Consider the following 20,686-nt stretch of genomic DNA (forward strand, 5'->3'; position numbering starts at 1 on the left):
GACTGTTTAGCCCTAGTCTGGGCACTGAGGAAGTTGAACCCTTCTTTGTATGGACAGGAATTCTCTCTCATAACGGGAATACAGATGGATTGTCCTGGCAAACTGACATGCCTACCACCTCCTAGTCCGGTCATCCCCAGGTTGACCCGCCAAAGGGTCAAGCCGGGTCTGCCGGAGTGTTCCACAAGGGGGGAGATATGTGACAGACCCTTCTGTCAGGACTGAAGGAGTTAATTGTGTTTAGCTAAGAATCTAATTTCTAAAGACAGGTTTTCTGGCCTCAGCTATTGTGCGCTATAATTACATTTAAGTAATAAACAGGCCATTGTTTAATCACCCTCAGAGAGCAGACACTAGGTGATAAGACAAGCCAAATGTGTTTAATTTGTTATCTGCCTAAGTAAAGTATTTAAGTAATGCAATTCTACTGTTTCATAAAAGGGCGTCTTCCCCTTTTTATCTAATGTACAACATTCTTTCAACCCCCATCTGGGGGGGGGTTAAAAACCTGTATAAATCTGTGTGCTGCCTTCAAATAAAGTTGTCATTCTGTTTAAACCTGAAAACTGGCTGGTTTGTGAATTGCTGATTTCCTATGCAGGACGTTGTTCATCTGGGGTTAACCCTTGGTACACTGTTGGTACTGTAACACTCCTATGACCCTGCAACATGCACAGCCCTTGGTACCCAATAGCACTCTCAGGCAGCTGCACTGTCCCCAGAGTCCCAGGCAGTTAACCCCAGACAAGTCTCGGTGCAAGGCCCATAGGGAAAATTACAAAACAAATTAATACAGCACACAGAGAATGTCCAGCACTCACTTGCAAGCTCTCAGCTAAGAATAAAAGCAAAACTGGAAGAGTTAGTTACCGCATATGGCCAAATGAGACAAACCCAGGTACCACATCAAGGTCTCTTCCAAAACCTGGGTCCCTAAAACAGCCAAACAATGCAAGCTCTTATCAAACAAACTGGGAACAAGTCAAGGGTGCACAGGCTTATGTAATCACTCTAGACATATACAAAACACGGAAAGGGGACTGCACTCTCAGACTGGACTGGGTACATATCCTATGACCCTGCAACATGCACAGCCCTGGGTGCTCAACAGCACTCTCAGGCAGCTGCACTGTCTCCCAAGTCCCAGGCAGTTAGCCTAGCTTGACCAGGGTAAACTTCTTGAGAGTCCACATGCATGCACTAAATTCAGATGTATGCGCTTGATTTGTGATGACATCAAACGCTCCTGATTGGTCGAGTGTGTAGGAAGAAGTGGGCTATAATGTGCATGTTTGTACCGCTCACAAAGAATAAAGCCTGTCAAACAACTCTCAAACTGATTTGATAAACCTGAAAAAATAATAATTATGTGACTGCAGGGGCAGTAGGGGGCTTGCAATAGGGCCAAACATAAAATGTAAAATGGTGATATATTTCTAATAACCTTTAAAACGCAAATATTGGTATTTGAGGTTAATGGGACACTTATATTAGGTTAAGTTCAAAATAGGACACAGAGTTTGCCATCACATTAAAAGGACATAAAACCCTAACTTTGTATTTTATTATTTAGATAGAGCATATAATTTTAGACATCTTTCCCATTTACTTCTATTATCTGATTTGCTTCATGCTCTTTATATTCTTTGTTGAAAAGCATATGTAGATAGGCTCAGGAGCTTGGAGCTAGCTACTGATTGGTGGCATAACTTGTATGCCCATTTTCATTGGCTTACAAATGTGTCCAGCTAGCTACCAGGAGTGCATTTCTGCATTTTTAATAAACTTTGCCAAGAGAATGAAGCAAAATTGATAACAGAAGTAAATTGAAAAGTTGTTTAAAAACGTATAATCTATCTGAATTATGGAAGAAATAAAAAAAAAGGGTTTAAGATTGTAACTCCTTGTTTTGGTATTTCTAATTTTCTGGGGGGAGGGGGCTGCTTTCAGCTTCAACTTTATTAGGTCCCTTCATATGTTAAAAGGTTTCTATCATGTCACTTCTTTCCCTTCTCTCCTCTAAACTCTAGGGGGCCGATTAGTGAAAGTGTGAGTGGACATGATAAGAAGTAGCATATCATGTCCGCACCACATCGATAAATGCCAACAGTATACGCTGTTGGCATCTATCATTGCACAAGCAGTTCATGTGAACTGCTTGTGCAATACCGCCCACTGCAGATTCACAGTCAATCGGCAACTAGCAGCTGGTGTCAATCAGCCTGATCATATAGGATTGGGCAGATTGATGTCAGCAGCCTCAGAGCAGGTAGACAAGTTATGCAGTAGCAGTCTATAGCCTGAAGGCTCGCATGGAAAAAGGGGCATCAAGCTCCATTCGGAGCTTGATATTTCGCCCCCTAAGTGTTTAGGTCATAGAGTCTTTTTCTATATTTTCTGTTTTAGACCATGTACCATTTTAGTAGACCTTCTTTGGACAGTTCCTAGTTAATTTGTTTACTTCTGGATATGGTCTCTGGAACTGTACATAATGCTCATGATGTATTCTATTGGCCTTATTAGCTGCACTGCTGCATTGTCTACCAAATTTGAAATAATCTGTAATATTAATTCCTGAGTCCTATTCCTCTTTAGTTAAAGTCAGTAATGTACCATTGACTGTAACTGGACTTTGAGTTTTCAGATCCAATGCATTATTTTGTTCTTGGTAATATTACATTTTAGATCACATTTATTTTCACTTTTTTTAATATCACTGTTCATTTGATCCACCAATCCTGGAACATCAACTCTGTTACAAATTTTGGTATCATCAGATTGACAGCCCCTGCTAGTGGCCAATTGGCTACCAGGGAGCAGTGGGTGGCATTGCTCAAGCATTTTAGTAGAAATGCTTGTGCAATGTTACAGCAAATCATGTTTTGCTTGACTATTAATATATCTACCCCTATGAGTGGATTGGTAACTTTAACTTGAGCACAATATTGCAATCAGATTTTACGCACAAACTGTTTACGTTAGTTTGAAGCTCACATAAAGGGTTTGTGCTTAAAAAAAGTTGCACTAAACAAAAGAAATTAATAAATTAAAGTTGTACAACTTACACTATCCACCCCTGTGAGTAACAATGAGTTGGTGAGCCCATAAATGGGGTTCACGAGTGAGAAGTGAAATAACAGTCCGTACATGTATAAAGTCTGTGTGATAAGTTGTAGGTTACCGAGAAAACAGAATCTCACAAGAAGTGAAAAAAGTCTAGAATTTAGACCAATCCCCATTAAATTTCTCAGGTAAAGCAACTCTAGGCTCAGGTAGATTGCTTGTAGCAGATTCTGTTACAGGTGTACTAGTTGCTGGTGCTGGACGGGTAGGACCCTGCAGGGATCTTTGGAGTTGCTGTATTAATCTGTTCTTATTTTCTTGTAAGGCACGCACAGTTTGAGTTACTGCATTACATTTCTGTGTTAAAGCTTTAGTCTTGCAAGTTTTTGTTTTGTTGGCTGAGTTATTCTGTGAGAAATTAGGGTATGCGGAACTAAAAATGCAGGAACAGATACGCAGAACCATGAAAGTCTTTTTAAAAACTTGCTGATTTATAAGTAAAAGAACATTTGATATTTCAGAGTAAAGATCACAGAAACAGCAATTTTGAAAATAGGCCTTGTGCAAATCACTAAAGTCTTTTTTCAGTAATAAAGTTCAATAGACACTGGTGCTTCAGCTGTAAAGGGTGAAATTGACACAGAATACCTGATAGGTCCAGCTGGTTTGAAGAAGGCTGTCACTGGTAAGGTAAACACAGGTTTCTCAACAAGCACAGGATACCCAGCAGGTACTGTTGGTGAGACTGCCATGGGATACCAGATAGGTACAGCATGCACAGCTGGTTTGAAGAAGGATGTCACTAGTATGGTAGACACAGGTTTATCAGCAGGCACAGGATTCCCAGCGGGTTCTGTTGGTGAGACTGTCACAGGATACCAGATAGGTACAGCAGCCAAAGGGACTTTAGGAAGGCTGTCATTGGTATGGTAGACACAGGTTTCTCAAAGGACACAGGATACCCAGTGGGTACTTTTGGTGAGATTGTCATGGGATACCAGATAGATACAGCAGATACAACCGGTTTACAGAAGGCTGTCACTGGTTTGTTAGACACAGGTTTCTCAGCAGGCACATGATACCCAGTGTCATGGAATACCAGATGGGTACAGCTTCAGGAACACGTGAGCATACACCAGTATCAGGTTATTCTACTTGACTTTCAGGCACCAGGTGAGCATACATACGTACAAGGTAAGAACACTTTGTCTCCAGAGCAAGGTTAGTATGCTTTGTCTCAGGTGCAAGGGGACCATACATAGGTCTTAGGTAAGTATGCTTTGGTCTCAGGAGCAAAGTGAGCATACACAGGTATCAGATAAGTATGCTTGGTCTCTGGAGCAAAGTGAATATACACATGTATCAGGTTAGTATGATTTGGTCTCAGGAGTAAGGTGAGCATACACAGGTATCAGGTACGTATGCTTTGGTCTCAGGAGCAAAGTGAGCATATGCAGGTATCAGGTAAGTATGCTTTGGTCTCAAGAGCAAGGTGAGCATACACAGGAATCAGGTAAGTATGCTTTGGTCTCAGGAGTGAGGTGAACAAGGCAGGTAAGGCAATAACTCAATTTTCAATACAAACGCCCACACCTGAGTCCTCCAGGTGGGAGTTCCTATAATTAGGACATGGCTCCTTTAAATCTAGGCAGTGCACATCCACGCAAGCCTAGAGAGCTGCAGCCGCAGCTGAAGACAGGCTGGAGTTGTGGTGTCCTTCCACATGGGACGGCGAGAAGGAGAGTGGCACTCTTGGCATTTGCCAAGACCGGGTCCCTCTGACCCGGTAAGTATCCTTACAATTACAAACTTTAAGTATAATTACAATTATAACCCCTTTATTGTAAATTTGGCAATTTCATTATTATTATTATTCTTTATTTATAAAGCGCCAACAGATTCCACAGCGCTGCCCATGGGTACAACTATAAAATTGCAACAGAGAAACAATACAATAAAAGATAAAATTTTACAGACAGATACAGGGGAAATTGAGGGCCCTATTCCTGTGGAAACTCTAGATCTAGAAACTCTAGATCTAGATATAATCAGTTTGTAGTTGATCTAATTATTCATCCTGTAAAGGAGACCTGTATACTACCCCTAATCTAAACACCTGTTTTCCTTCAGTTTCTACCATCGTCCAAACACTTTGTACATTGACATTGGTTTCTACAGTTTCAGCAACTTTATTATTTTATTTCACATGCAGAGCCACTTTTCCCCTTTTTTTCTACTCTATATACTTCGGAGAGTAACGATTAACAATTAGAAAGAATATGTCACAAAAAAGGTGGGACTGTTTTGCGCATTGGTGCTTAAATTAGACAGAAAATGCTGAGTTTTACCTGGCTAACTGCTCAGACTAAAGCAGTGGTTTTATGCCAATACCTCTATCCCTGTACTGAATATTTCTTGTTTTAATAAATTGTTTTTAACTATATATCAGATATATAGATCAGCATTGTCCTCTATACCCGAGGTGCTTGATACCAATACTTCACTTATTTCTTCCTGCTTTTTTTTTTTTTGAGGTACCAGAAGTTGACAAGAACTGAGCTATTTTTGGATTCTCCATTGTTGGAGCTATTTCCTTAAAAGGGTGCACAGTAATTGCATTGATTTCTATTTTTGGACTATATCACTGTTTATATATACTGATTGTAATATATGTTCTTTATGTGTTGTTTCTTTTACTAGTTGTTTAAATGATTACCCTTGCAAAGATCCAGAATATACTTACTGCTGATTGATCTAGCAACTGGTACCTTCCAGTCTACATCAGGCATATTAAAATCTCCCACTGCTATAACCTTGCTATTCATTGTAATTGTGGCATTTTCATCAGTTAGTAGTTGATCTAATCCTTTATCCTGTAAAGGAGGCCTGTATACTACAGCTATTCTAAACACTTTATCCTTTCAGTTTCTACAGTTTCCCAAATACTTTCTACATTAACATTGGTTTCTACAGTTTCAGTTACTTTAATATTTTCTTTCACATACAGAGACACTTTACCTTTTTTTCCTAAACAAAATGTAACCAGGTATGCCTGTGTCCCAAACATGAGAATCAATGTAACCTGTCTGTTATAGCTACAAAATGTAAATTATCTCAAATCATTATTGCACTAAGGTCAGGTAATTTATTTACTAAACTGTGAGAATTTGTGCACATTGCACTGAGAACATAGACTTGTTGGATCCTTTTGCTTTACTAGAATGAAAACTTGACTAATAGTTGAATTAATTAATTATGAATTAATCAATAAAGAGTTAACACTCTGGGGGACAGTTGGGTATATTAACACTACCACCCTTCTCTAGTTTAAATTGCTACTGATAAGGAGCCAAATTATGAATGGCCCTCTATCATTTGTGCATGAGCGATATTGGGTTTTCGCGTTTGTTTGCTTGCAAGTTAAATTGCGCTCAAATTACAAGTTGAAATAAATTGCAAACGCAGTGTTATACTGTGCTACTGTAAATATTTGACATCCAATGTTCTGTACATAGCAGAATATGTTTATATATATATATATATATATATATATATATATATATATATATATATAGTTATAGATATATTGTACCAAAATACCATCAGCTATATGTAAAAACATGTGTTTATGAATAAATAGAACATATTCTGCTAAGTGAAAAACATTGGAAAGTGAAATATTCATATTTTTATGTCGGGTTAGCGCGAGAGTGGGGTCTTAGGTTTTTTCCCACTTTTTTCACCATTGATTTCTATGGGGGAATAGGTCGTATTGTAAGTTCGGCTTTTTGCACATTTTTACTTTCATCAAAGCAGTTAATGCTCGAGCGGGAGCATGAAATAGAGTATATTCTTTACTCAAGACTCCTGTCCCTTTAAAACACATATGCAAAACATCACTCTTATATAACCTACTTTGTTGCCAAGCATAACAAAACTATATATTTTACCCTTGCACCACTTCTGTAACCAAGAGTTTAATCCTGTTATGAGTTGGATTCTTCCTACATCCTGTCCATACTCATGTAAAACAGTAGAAAATAACACAGGGATGAAACCACCTGATCTATACAATTTCCTAGTTTAACCCTTTCTTGTCGGGTCTAAATTTTCTACATCAGAACAACATTCCAATGCAAACAAATTGAAATCAAGCAATTGTGCATAAGATCGCAAGATGGGATCGGGTCAGAGGGGCGTCTCTATGATGCTAGGTACGCCCTTCATACCCCGATCCAAATCTGTAAGTGCCATTGGCTTCAGTACAGCCAAATGGCTAGGACATCCCATGTCGTAATAACGGTGCTAAAGTCCAGCACAGTTAGTCCCAATTTCCCTCCTCCCTCTTTCTTCAAAGCTTCTCGAAAAACTAGTATATGCACGCCTATCCCATTTCCTTACGTTAAACTCCTTTCTTGACCCGCTGCAATCTGGATTTCGTCCCTATCACTCCACAGAGACAGCTATTGTTAAGGTCACCAACGACCTACTTACAGCTAAATCAAAAGGCCACTTCTCTCTGCTTATCCTCCTTGATCTGTCCGCAGCCTTTGACACTGTCGACCACCCTCTTCTGCTCCAAACCCTCCAATCCTTCGGCATCTGTGACACAGCCCTTTCGTGGCTCTCTTCCTACCTGTCAAACCGTACCTTCAGTGTAGCCTTCTCTGGGGCCTCCTCTGCCCTGTCACCACTTTCTGTCGGAGTACCGCAAGGCTCTGTCCTCGGTCCCCTTCTCTTCTCAATCTATACGTCATCACTAGGTTCCCTTATTAAGTCCCATGGTTTCCAATATCATGACACCCAAATCTACTTCTCTGCACCAGAACTATCTCCTTCCTTGCTAACCCGTGTCACTAACTGTCTTTCTCACATCTCTTCCTGGATGTCCTCTCACTACCTCAAGCTAAATCTCTCCAAAACTGAGCTCCTCATTTTCCCCCCTTCTTCCCAAATCTCCACCCCCAATATCTCTATAACTGTCGACAACTCCATCATTACCCCTTCCCCGCATGCCCGATGTCTCGGGGTCACATTTGACTCAGATCTTTCCTTCACTCCTCACATTCAGTCCTTGGCTACAGCCTGCCGCTTCCACCTTAAAAACATCTCTAAAATTAGACACTTCCTTACACAAGACACAACTAAGATTTGAATCCACTCTCTCATTCTTTCCCGCCTTGATTACTGCAACTCTGTCCTCTCTGGTCTCCCCACCTGCCGCCTAGCTCCTTTACAATCCATAATGAATGCCTCTGCCAGACTCATCTTCCTTACACGTCGCTCTTCATCTGCTGTGCCTCTCTGCCAATCCCTTCACTGGCTTCCTCTTGCCTCTAGGATCAAACACAAAATTCTCACTCTTACATACAAAGCCCTCAACTGCACTGCTCCCCCCTACATCTCAGACCTTGTCTCCAGATACTCTCCCTCCCGTCCCCTTCGCTCTGCTCATGACCTCCTACTCTCCTCCTCTCTTGTCACCTCATCACACTCCCATTTACAAGACTTCTCCAGACTGGCTCCCATCTTGTGGAACTCTCTGCCTAGCTCCACAAGACTCTCTTCTAGTTTTAAAAGCTTCAAATGCTCCCTAAAGACTCTACTGTTCAGGGACGCATACAACCTACGCTGACCTTTCCTATTACCAGTTCCTCTGCTCCACTGCAATCCCCTGAACCCTCTTAGCATGTAAGCCTAAAAGTCCAGCTGTTTGTAGATCACCTTCTTAAGAGCTGACTACAACAGTGCAACTCTTGGCAGGGCCCTCTACCCTATAATTGTTTTGTTGTACTCCCCCTTTGTTTATAGCGCTGCAGAATCTGTTGGCGCTCTACAAATAACCGATAATAATGGAACGTCCTAATGGTGGGAAAAGGTTAAAAAAACTGGTTTTGGACTGCAACAACATCATTATTAGCTAGATCATTTGTACCTAGATGAACAATTACATCTAACTCCCTGTCCTTGCTGCCTAACAATTCTTGAAATAAGTTTCAAAATGCAATGAGCAGTAGCTCCTGGATGATATCTAACCTCTTTAAAATCTCCATTATCATCACGTATATGTACATTTATTAAGATTAAATTATATATTAACATTGTCTTACAGACCATGGATTTCTTATTTGCAGATTCAGACACCAGAAACTCACACTTACCTGTTAGACTTCCAGAAGTACTAGCAGCTGTGTTCTCCTCATCACAGGTGTCAGCAGTAAAAGAAACATAGGATTTTTTTCAAAAGGTAATTGGGAGTATGTCTTTTTTCTACTGTTCTTACCATTCCTGAACCAACAGTTATCCATCACCCTTTCTTTTTAAAAACACAATAAAATCAAAAAGTTGTATATTTTATACTGCCCTCCAGAGAGATGTGACTGCATTCAGTGGAATTCAGAACTCTACACTGTCTACATGCTGCATAGTGATCACTTGATATGCTAATAATTTAAGGCTATGAAGTTACTATTTTTAATATATTAAAAAAAGATACAGAGGCCTACTTATCAAGCCGTCAACTTACTTGCTTTCGACGGCACCAATACACTTGCCTGACATCGCCTAACATCGCTGCCGCGGACCGAAATATGCTCTCCATAGTTACCAAAAAAGCTGTCAAAAAGCTGCGCACCAAATGGAGCGATGAGCAGCAGGACTGTTGTTAACTAACAGTCATCGATCTCGCTGCTCTTCGGCTTTTTCCCAGCTTTATTTGTATACTGTCACTAAGTACCGCCACTATACTAAACTGTTTAACCCCTATACCGCCGCTCCCAGACCCCACCACAACTAAATAAAGTTATTAACCCCTATCCCGCTGCTCCCGGAGCCCACCGCAACTCTAATAAACTTATTAACCCCTCTTCCTCCGCTCTCGGAGCCCACCACCACCTACATTTTACTTATTAACCCCTAATCTGCTACCCCCTATACCGCCGCCACCTACATAGAGTCATTAACCCCTATCCTGCCACTCCCAGAGACCACCGCAACTAAATAAATGTATTAACCCCTAATCCGCCAGCCACCCACATCGCCATAAACTAAATTAAACTATTAACCCCTAAACCTAACAACCCGCTAACTTTATATTAAATATTAACTCATCCCTATCTTATAATAAATTTAAAATTACCTTTAGATTTAAATTAAACTATATTAAACTATTAATTATCCTACCCTATTATAATAAAATTACATTAAACTATATTAAATTAATAATTAACCTAACCTAACTATTATAATAAAATTACATTAAACTATATTAAATTAATAATTAACCTACCCTAACTATTATAATAAAATTACATTAAACTATATTAAAATAAAAATGAATCTAACCTAACTTTTATACTAAAATTACATTAAACTAAAAATTAAATTAATTATATTATATATTTAAACACCTAACCCTACTCAAATAATTTAAATCTACACTAAAAAATTACTAAGTTACCAAAAACTAACAACTAAGTTACAAAAATAACAAACACCAAGTTACACAAAAAAATAAACACTAAGTTACACAAAATAAAAAAGAAACTAATTACACCTAATTTAAGGGCCCTATGAAAATAAACCCCCACCCCCAAAATAAAAATAAAAAAACCCATAACCTACAATAAACTACAAATAGCCCTTGAAAGGGCCTTTTGCAGGGCATTGCCCCAAAGAAATCAGCTCTTTTACCTGTAAAAAAAAAAGATTTACTTACAGTTTTGAAGATCCGACATTCATCCTCCAAGAAGCCGGGAGAAGTCTTCATCCAATCCCGCAGAAGTCTTCATCCAGACGTCATCTTTTATCTTCATCCATCCGGTGCGGAGCGGCTCCATCTTAAAGGAACCTTTATTCATCGGTAGTCATCAGAAAGAAGAGGATGCTCCGCCTCGGATGTCTTGAAGATGGAGCCACTCCACGCTGGATGGATGAAGATAGAAGATGCCGTCTGTATGAAGACTTCTGCGGGCTTGGATGAAGACTTCGGCCGCTTCGTTGAGGACTTCTCCGGCTTCTTGGAGGATGGATGTTGGATCTTCAAAACTGTAAGTAAATCTTCTGGGGTTAGTGTTTGGATTTCTTAAGGGTTTATTGGGTGGGTTTTAGTTTTAGATTAGGACTTGGGCTGCAATAGAGCTAAATGCCCATCCAAATACCCTTTTCAGGGCAATGGGGAGCTTAGGTTTTTTTAGATTAGGTTTTTATTTCGGGGGTTGGTTGTGTGGGTGGTGGGTTTTACTGTTGGGGGGTATTTGTATTTTTTTTTTTACAGGTAAAAGAGCTGATTTCTTTTGGGCAATGCCCCGCAAAAGGCCCTTTTAAGGGCTATTTGTAGTTTATTGTAGGTTAGGGGTTTTTTTATTTTGGGGGTGCTTTTTTATTTTCAAAGGACCCTTAGATTAGGTGTAATCAGTTTAAATATTTATTTTTTGTGTAACTTAGTGTTTGTTATTTTTTGTAACTTATTTGTTAGTTTTTGGTAACTTAGTAATTTTTTAGTGTAGATTTCAATTATTTGAGTAGGGTTAGGTGTTTAAATATATAATATAGTTAATTTATTTTGTATTTTAATGTAATTTTAGTATAAAAGTTAGGTTAGATTAATTTTTATTTTAATATAGTTTAATGTAATTTTAGTTTAAAAGTTAGGTTAGATTAATTATTAATTTAATATAGTTTAATGTAATTTTATTATAATAGTTAGGTTAATTAATAGTTTAATATAGTTTAATTTAAATCTAAAGGTAAGTTTAAATTTATTATAAGATAGGGATGAGTTAATATTTAATATAAAGTTAGCGGGTTGTTATGTTTAGGGGTTGATAAATAAATAACTGTATTAACCCCTAAACCCCTGGCCTCCAACATCACTACCACTTACTTAACCTATTAACAGCTAAACCACCAGCCCCCCACATCGCCATAAACTAAATTAAGCTATTAACCCCTAAACCTGGGGGTGAAGGAGCGCCTCTGAGTGAGGCTTAAGTGTACTTTAGAGAATAATATAAATATAAATACAGTAAATCTAGTGCTGAAAAATAAATGCAGTATGGTTAAACTACATTGGTTTAAATTGCGATTATATAGCAGTTAGATGAAGTATTGCAACAATAGTAGCAACAATATTGGCTGTAATAAACACATTAAAATGAACACTAGAGAATGCAACAGTAAAATCAGGGTGATAAAATTGACTTGAAAGAAAAAATAATGAATAGCGCTAATAGTGACTGTATATATTTAGCGATGGTATTTCCCTGTGTAGTAAACACACTAAATTGGACACAAAAAAATGTGACAATAAGATCAAGTCAATGGAATAACCTAAAAGAACAATTAGGATAATGATCTGAACTAATAGTAACTGTACATATTATAGTAGTGACATTCCCTATGTGTGCGGGAGGATATGAAAGAAAGCTAATTTACAGGTAAAAAACTGATATTTAATAGATAAAAATTGGCTTAAGTATGCGTTATTGACAAAAAAAAATATACTGACAAAAAAAAATATACTGACAAAAAAAAATATACAATATAAAAATATAATGATACAAATAATATAGGCTTGGCTAGAGTCATGCGATTGAAAAAACATATATTAATATTAGAAAAAATGAAAAATGAGAAACAATAAAATGTTTAGGAATCCCCAGAAAAAGGGGGGATAGGGGAGCTAAATTGTGTCCCAAATAAAAAAAGTTCTTATGTGTGAAGTAAATATGTTGTCCCAAATTAAAATCCAAGTAAGGTGTCCCCAATCTGGTGTGGTGGTGGGATACAAAGTATATCACAGACAAAATTAGTTATGGCAGTCAATTAGATAGACTAAATGTAATCCAAATATTGAAATCCAAAAAGAGAGAAATAGTGGTGGAACCTGTGAAGCAAAGAACAAAAAATACTGCACAGAGCGATTGCAATGAAGAAACAAAAATTAGATATATGCTCACCGTATTAAAAAAGAAACTCGGGCTGGTATGTCATACACAACGGATGTCTACGCGTTTCAGCCTACAACAAGGCCTTTGTATCCATTTCTGCATCGTTTGGCGCTGTCTTCTATGCACTTTCCCTATTAACCCCTAAACCTAACAAGCCGCTAACTTTACATTAAATATTAACTCATCTTATAATAAATTTAAACGTACCTTTAAAATTAAAATAAACTATATTAAAATACTAATTAACCTACCCTAACTATGATCCTACAATTACATTAAACTATATTTAACTAATATTTAATCTACCCTATTATACTAAAATTACATTAAACTATCAATTAAATTAACTATATTACATATTTAAAAACCTAACCCTACTCAAGTTATTTAAATCTACAATAAAGAATTACTAAGTTACAAAAAAATAACAACTAAGTTACACAAAATAAAAAGAACTAAGTTACACAAAATAAAAAACACTAAGTTACACAAAAATAAAAAATAAATTACTAATTACACCTAATCTAATAGCCCTATCAAAATAAAAAAGCCCCCCCAAATAAAAAACCCCTAGCCTACAATAAACTACCAATGGCCCTTAAAAGGGCTTTTTGCAGGGCATTGCCTCAAAGAAATCAGCTCTTTTACCTGTAACATAAAATACAAACACCCAGCGGCATAAGTACTCAGCGAAGCCGGCAGAATTCTTCATCCAAGCGGGTATCCAAGTCTTCGGCATCTTCTATCTTCATCCATCAGGCACGGAGCGGCTCCATCTTCAAGACATCCGGGTGCGGAGCATCCTCTTCTTCTGATGTCTGCTGCAGAATGAAGTTTCCCTTTAAATTACGTCATCCAAGATGGCGTCCCTTACATTCCGATCAGCCAATAGGAATTAAGGTGGAAAAAATTCTATTGGTTGTTGCAATCTTTCAATAGGATTGAGCTTTCATCCTACTGGCTGATCCAATCAGCCAATAGGATTGAGCTTGCATTCTATTGACTATTCCAATCAGCCAATAGAATGCAAGCTCAATCCTATTGGCTGATTGGATCAGCCAATAGGATGAAAGCTCAATCCTATTGGCTGATTGCAACAGCCAATAGGATTTTTTCAACCTTAATTCCTTCTGGCTGATAGAATTCTATCAGCCAATTGGAATGTAAGGGATGCCATCTTGGATGACGTCATTTAAAGGGAAACTTCATTCTGCAACAGACGTCGGAAGAAGAGAATGCTCCGCGCTGGATGTCTTGAAGATGAGGTGGATGAAGATAGAAGATTCTGTCTGGCTGAAGACTTCTGCCAGCTTTGATGAAGACTTCGGCCCGCTTGGATGAAGACTTCTGCCGGCTTCGCTGAGGACTTCTGCGGCTTGGATGAGGATGGATTTCCAGTCTTTGAAAACTGTAAGTGGATCTTCGGTGGTTAGTGTTAGGTTTTTTTAAGGGTTTATTGGGTGGGTTTTAATTGTAGGCTAGGGACTTTGGGCTGAAAAAAGAGCTAAATGCCCTTTTAAGGGCAATGCCCATACAAATGCCCTTTTCAGGGCAATGGGGAGCTTAGGTTTTTTAGATAGGTTTTTATTTGGGGGGTTTGGTTGTGTGGGTGGTGGGTTTTACTGTTGGGGGGTGTTTATATTTTATTTTACAGGTAAAAGAGCTGATTTATTTTGGACAATGCCCTGCAAAAGGCCCTTTTAAGTGGGCTAGCTTGTAGGCTAGGTTTTATTTTTATTTTGGGGAGCTTTTTTATTTTGATAGGGCTATTAGATTAGGTGTAATTAGTTTAAATATTTGATCATTTATTTTTTATTTTGTGTAACTTAGTGTTTTTTATTTTGTGTTACTTAGTGTTTTTTATTTTGTGTAACTTAGTTGTTATTTATTTGTAACCTAGCAATTTTTATTGTAGATTTAAATAACTTGAGTTGGGTTAGGTTTTTAAATATGTAATATAGTTAATTTAATTGTTAGTTTAATGTAATTTTAGTATAATAGTTAGGGTAGGTTAATTAGTAGTTTAATATAAAGTAGTTTAATGTAATTGTAGGATAATAGTTAGGGTAGGTTAATTAGTCGTTTAATATAGTTTATTTTATTTCTAAAGGTAAGTTTTCATTTATTATAAGATAGGGATAAGTTAATATTTAATGTAACGTTAGCGGGTTGTTTAGGGGTTAATAGCTTAATTTAGTTTATGGCAATGTGGTGGGCTGGCGATTTAGGGGTTAATAACTTTATTAGAGTTGCGATGGGGTCAGGGAGTGGTGGGATAGGGGTTAATAATTTTATTAAAGTTGTGTCGGGGTCCGGGAGTGGCGGGATAGGGGTTAAACATTTTAGTATAGTGGCGGTGTTTAGTGACAGGGTATAATTAAAGTTGGGAAAAAGCCGAATAGCAGCGAGATCGATGACTGTTAGTTAACAACAGTCCACTGCTCATCACCCCGTACTTGGTGCATGGCTTTTTGACAGCTTTTTTTATAAATAAGGAGAGAATATTTAGGTCCACGGCCGCAATGTTAGGCAAGCGTATTGGTGCCGTCGAATGCAGCATAGTTGACGGCTTGATAATTCATCCTCTTAGTGAGTGACACTAATGTCATAACAGAAATCCAGGCCTTAACCTGGTCTAAAGCCTGTAAAACAGGATACAGAAGTCAGAAGACGTCAATGACTCCCAAACTGTGGTGTTGCTAGTCCCACTGTCAGGTTCTTTGTTCTTTTTGATAGAGGTAAATGCTGCCACTCAGCTCTTTTGGGCATTGGAGAATATTGAGGTTGCTGAGTAGGTTTTTGTGATGATCAGCATCTTCCTGAGTATCAGAAGATGGAATACACAATAATTTGCATATGTCTGCGGTTTTTGCCAGTGATTTGCAGATAATTAACTTTCCATTCCAGAGTATTGACATATCAAATGAAAAAAACATCTTTACATGCTGGTTTTTTTCTTTTCTTTTTATGAAGGATAGGTATTAGAGAGCTCAGCTCCTTTCTTCTGTGTAATGTCTTTGTACTAAGATCAGCATATATCTGACGGAAAGTATCCTTATAGCGAATAGGCTTCAATCTGGCATGTTTAATTAATTATTATTTAATTGGGAAGCTGGTGGTTTTTGGTGTAACATCTATTGGTGGAAACCTGTCTGAGGGCTTTGATCATTTGATCATCTTCGTGCCCTATCCATTGATACTGGTGGCATAGTATCTACTCCTTTGAGCAAAGCAAAATGGCCCTGAAGGTAAGACTCCAATTCTGGTGGTGTGATGATTTAGGGGTCTCTCTGATTCTTATGTTATTCCTGTGGTTTCTGTTTTCTTATTTAAAATTTTTGTAATGCTGTTTCATGATGTTAAAAGTGATTGCTCATAGTATCTATAGTGAAGGAATAAGTATCACAATTTTCTTCCATTTTATCCACCCTCTGGCCTATTTCAGAGAGCTCTCTCTTACTATCTGAATCTTCTCCCTAATACATTGTTTAACTTTGTCCACTAATGCAAAAAAAATCTCGAAGGGTAAAGAATTTAGCAGGGCTTTGTATGGAGATTATATCTTTATCAGTATTCTTTTCTGTTTCAGATTCAGAGCAAAGAGTAGTAGGTCTCAGTTGAGATTATAGTGGAGAGATTCCAGTTGAAGGTGTTGATTCCAGTAATTAAAAAAATGTCTATAGAAGGAGTGTGATTGGTTTGAGGTTTAGCTCGTTTATCAGATGTATTCAGCTTTTTTGTGACATAGTGAATTACAAGACTACAAATGAGTTTTCTGTTATATAAAGTATCCTGGTCGTAATATTTCAACATGAGAGAGGATTATGAAATATGTAGGTTTGAAGGTTTGTTACTTGTTTAGAGAACCCTTTTTCTGGGTAGTTGTGAGTTAGAGAGGTTCGCAAAATTGTGTGCATATGCCCATTTGTAAGTCTGAGAGAGGGTTTGCAAGGTTCAAAACAATTGTGTTAAATATTTAAGCATAAGCAATAGTTGTATAGATAAAAGTCACTTGGCATAAGCTACAAATTCTATCATGTAGTTCTGACCCTCAAGTATGATGAGCTTTAATGAGTGACTGGGAATGTGAGGGATAGTTGATAGGTATGAAAATTCTCTTTATAACTTTGAGAAAGCAAATAAATTTTGCACTGGGGACCAGTGCCAGTTCAGGCTCACTTGTAGCCGTCTTGTAGTAGTATACCTGTATTTTAATGGGTACTCATACTGGGTATGAGTTTTAGCTCCATTGGCCTGCTTGGCTCCCATTCCACTCGTGTCTACCTCCTGTAAAGGCTCCTGTTCCTGCTGCACAGCACAGTGTTTACTACAAGTTTCAGCTTGTCTTTATTTGTGGGTACCCTCTAGCAAGTTCAATCACATAGGCCTTTATTTTTTAATCCTTACATCAGCAAGGAAGATGGAGCTCACATAGGGCTAGAATACAGTTGGAGTGTAAAATTGCATTTACGCAAAGCCAAAGGTTTTCTATCATGAACCTTGTGCATGATAATTTGACAAGGGATTACAAGTTGAAAGTAGAAACATCACTTACTCGCACCATTTATGAGTTAGCATATATTATCACTAGGGGATTTTCTATAATATCTTGTTTGTGCTACACCACTTACGTGCTCAAAGGCCTGCTCGGGCTGTGATGTCATTAATTAAAGAGATAACAACACGTTTTTTGCAATTAAAACAGACTAAATAGCATGTATAAAGCATTTGCTTTGAATATCTCAAGTCTAGATCTTCATATTTTGAAACACCAATTCCCTTTTGTTTGGTCCACAAAGCAAATAAAACATCTAGGAGTCATTTTATCACATGATATTCCAACTATCATTGCAGCTAACTTTCAACCCTTGCTCCGCAAATTCAAAGATTATTTCACATGTTGGGACTCACCGAACTTGTCTTGGTGGGGCAGAGTTGCTGCCATTAAAATGAACCTGCTCCCAAAATTGACTTATTTGTTTCGGTGTCTCCCTCTGCCTATACCCAATAGTATTATCTCACATTTCCAGAGGATTTGTAATGAATTCATCTGGAAACATAAACGTTGTAGAGTGGCGATGAAAATTATGTCCTAACCAGTATTAGCTGGTGGAGCAGCTGCTCCCAATATAGCTGTATATCATGAAGCATCGCGTTTGGCCCACATTTCGGCATGGGGTAAGATCTCACCCGATAGCAGATGGGCGGAAATCGAACAGGAGTCTCTTCCACAGGGAGTTAGTCTCCGAGATATGAAATGGATCCCGAGACACACTAGAAAAGCAGAAATATGTACGAACTACATCATAGCTTCTAACCTGAAATTTTGGGATAAAATCCATCACCAAGATAGAATTGCTCCACACCCTTTCCCAATCCATCCTATCTCTGGCTTGCTTCACGCTCTGGTAGATTCGCATTCTTTAGACTGGGAGCTCATGGGCATTAGGAGTCGGACCATAAAAGATATTTTCACAGATATGGGTCTGATGACCGTTATTCAGTTCCAAACTCAGTTTTCCTCCTCACCTCTGATGGATTTTGAATTCTTTAGAATGAGGAATTTCCTGAAATCCTGGGGGTTTATTTCTGATCCTTTGAGACCCCAGACCAAGTGGGAGAAACGCTGGGAATCTGGGGCACTCACATCAAAGGTGTTTTCTCATGCTTATGCTGCTATTATTCAAGCACCCTTATATAATAAATCCTTTTACATTAAACATTGGGAAAGGGATTTGCACTTTGAGGCTCCGGAGGCATCCTAAAGGTCTCTGATTTTATTGACCAAAAGTGCAATTCATGGTACCACATACTTTGAGCTTTATTTCAAGATTTTGACACAATGGTACTACACCCCCCTACGTCTTTTTCAGATATCTAAATCAAATTCTCCACTATGTTGCAGAGGATGTGGCAAAGTAGGATCTCCCCTACATATGTGGTGGGAGTGTCCTAAGATTCAAAGAATTTGGGCTAGGGCGTTTAACTACTGTGCTAAACTGGGGATGACAGATATGAACCATCCTGTTGCAGCATTGTTCCACTTAATTCCTAGCAAGATGCCTCAACATTTAAAATATTTATGTGTGTACATTCTAATGGCTGTTAAATTAAACATAGCTAGGGCTTGTCTCCAGCCTAAGGGCCCAAGGTGGAGTCAGGTCAAGTCTACTATGGAACATATTGAAACAATGGAAAGTGCAGTGTTTGCAGCCAATAACAATATCACAATGCATTGCTTGTGTTGGGAGGCATGGAGACAGTGTCTGGTGGGAGGGGCTGGCAGTGACTAGTGGGTCTCCTGCAGACAAATAGACCTGATATTGACCCTGATGGGGGTTCCCCCCCCCCTTTTTTTTTTTGTTTCTATTTTATATATTTTCTAAGGGTCTCCTTACTATAAAGTCATTAGAGATCTTATGTTGTTGATCTTATTATTCACAAAGTTATAAATATTTCCCATATATAATGATATGTTATGTTTACTTATTTATCCTCAAAAGAATTGTCTAATTTCAATATTATTGTATAATTAGATATGTATGCTTGTTAATTGTTTCAATGGTAATTACTTACTGGAAAAGTAATGTAAAACAAAAAATGTGAGGCTTTCTCTCAATTTGGAAACCCGACCATGATATGTAACCGACTAGTTTAAACTGGACTTCAGTGCAATTTATGTTACAGTTTTATTCCTTGTTTAATGCTATTTTTGCTATTTATTTATGTTGGAACATTGTATGCCTCAATAAAAATTAGTAAATAATAAAAAAAAAACAGACTAAATAATTAAAATGGTGACAACCATTTAGGTGTTGGAAAACCACTTAGATTAACTGCATATTAACACATTTACCATGTCAATATGCATATTCAAAATGTAACTTTAGGGTCATCATCACAAGATAGGAAAGCAGTCAAATTAATTGGATTAACATCTGGATGTAATTGGATTTACACAGTTTACATTGATCATTGGAGTGCACCTCGGGTTGACACCTCGGCCATGTTTTTATGAGCACTTATGATAAATATATGCTGCAGGGTGTGCAAAGGGTAAAAGGAAAACTGATCTCCAGCCTCAATATACATGTGCTGTCCTGGGGCGCAATGCATGCTACAATATGCATTATGATTATGAGTTAAATATGACAGAGGCATTATGTAGTTTGCAAACAAACAGTTTAAACAGCAATTAAGAATAATTTGATTACATTGTGGATGGAAATATTACAAAATTAACATCAATAAAATAAAATAGCTTTATGCACATGAAACAAAATATTACAACACATTTATGGGGGCAACTATCAAATGGCGGACGGACGTGAACTGCTTGTGCAATGCCGCCCCTGCAGATTTAAAATTGGCATATTTTAATTATGTACACAAGAAAATAAGGTTACAGGATAGTGTTAACTTAGATAAAATATATCTTCTTAATGGGATCGCGGAGGAGGCAGAAGAACCCACATGAAAGGACGTCATGTGGAGTGACATCCCAGATATTGTCAACTTGGCTGTGCAGAACGAGAAATCTGTTCTGCAATGCCAGAAAAGGATTTCCAACATAAAAATGAAGGTTTTAAGGAAGAAAAAACAATTACAGATATTTTAAAAACTAATACTCAGGTAGGTTGTGGCATTTAAACAATGCTCAATTGGTACTAAGG

Source organism: Bombina bombina, chromosome 1, assembly GCF_027579735.1.
Source record: "Bombina bombina isolate aBomBom1 chromosome 1, aBomBom1.pri, whole genome shotgun sequence".
In the NCBI taxonomy this organism is placed as follows: domain Eukaryota; kingdom Metazoa; phylum Chordata; class Amphibia; order Anura; family Bombinatoridae; genus Bombina; species Bombina bombina.